This window comes from Cyprinodon variegatus, unplaced genomic scaffold, assembly GCF_000732505.1.
Source record: "Cyprinodon variegatus isolate N-32 unplaced genomic scaffold, C_variegatus-1.0 Scaffold472, whole genome shotgun sequence".
In the NCBI taxonomy this organism is placed as follows: domain Eukaryota; kingdom Metazoa; phylum Chordata; class Actinopteri; order Cyprinodontiformes; family Cyprinodontidae; genus Cyprinodon; species Cyprinodon variegatus.
Window position 1 is genome coordinate 340,113 of NW_015150925.1, and position 1,498 is coordinate 341,610.

Here is a 1,498-nt window from a genome sequence, read left to right on the forward strand (position 1 = left end):
ATTATCACAAGAAAACAGTTATTGATCTCTTGAGATAACCAGATGATTTTTTTCCTCTCCACTGTCGCTACAAGCATGCTTAGTGTGAGGGATTGCTGAAGAGTCAATGAGTCGATGCAATCAGCTGGTTTTCCTTAGATAGAAAACTTTGAATCAATCTGACTGGATGATCTGGTTGATCTGGATCTATAAAGTGACCTGAGATGACATGATGTGAATTGGAGTTATAGAAATAAACTGAATAGAATTGAAATGAAAATAATGTTTTTTCTGCAAGTCAGAGTCCCCCGTAGAGGGGGCCGAGCAGCAGGGCACCCACCCCTGGGGGGCGCCCCTGCTGAAGCTCCCAGGCCTGATCTGCTGGTCCTGCTGGTGGATCTGGGGCCTGAAGAAGCGATTCTATTAGAGGATCATCTTTCAGGGAGAAAAGGGGAGGAGGTTGATCCTCTGATCAGAAGCAGCAGCTCTACCTTCTGATGCTGCTTGATGTCTGAAGGTAAAAAGTGAAAGGCTAACCTTAGCTAACCCGCTCTGAAGCACAAAGATCTACAGCGAACAGATCCACACACATGTGCTTGAATCTGGTCTGACATTCCGGATCCTCTGGATGGTTGGAAGGAGGAACTAATATTAGATTCAGGCTGATGAGGAGAGAGAGGAGCTAAAGCTGCAGTAATGAATGAAACAAACAGAGGAGCAGAGCTGGGCTGCGTAGGAGGCGCCAACAGATTCACTACCAGATGAAACTCATTAAGCCTCCAACTCCAATAAAACTGTAATATAAAAAGTATGGATTGGTGCTGCAGCTTTATGAGATAAATAAAATGGTCTCATTGTGTATGCATGCTGTGATCTCATTCGCTCTGACCTAAACAATCAGCCATGTCCAGGTTTGTGACAATAGGAACCTTCCCTGCTTGCTTTAGGAACTGGTTTTAACCATCAGGGTCTTTGGCTCAGCATTAACACGTAACTTATTAACAATGAAAGCCGACTTATGAGTCAGCAGATACTCATCTACAAGAACAGCAGCTAGAGTGTTCTCTGTCTGTTCATTTACATCCAACGATCTGCAATACACTTCCTAAAGTCTAACAATATTAGCTGACGTAAAGCATCATGGTTGACCTTGGAAGCAGCGCTCCACTTATCAAAGGGAACGCCTTTCTGTCTGCCAAACTCAACATACGTTTGTCCAAAAGTTTTCTTTTTCTGTCAAAACTTTTGTCTAAATGCTTCTGGGACCGACTTAAAAGCTTGTTAGACGGCAGCTTTAACCGGATCGTATCTTTTAAAGGAAGCGCTGCCAACACCTTGAGTTTTACCAGGAAACTTGCATTTTAACTAAACAGGCCAGGTGTCCCCAGCAACGCGCTCAAATGCTGCAAAGAATGACTCAACCTCAGATTCTCTGAAACAGGCACTAACGAAATACACTTACTAATATCGAATGGCATCGCGGACGTGGAGGTGGGACCTGGTGTGACAGAGGCAGGGG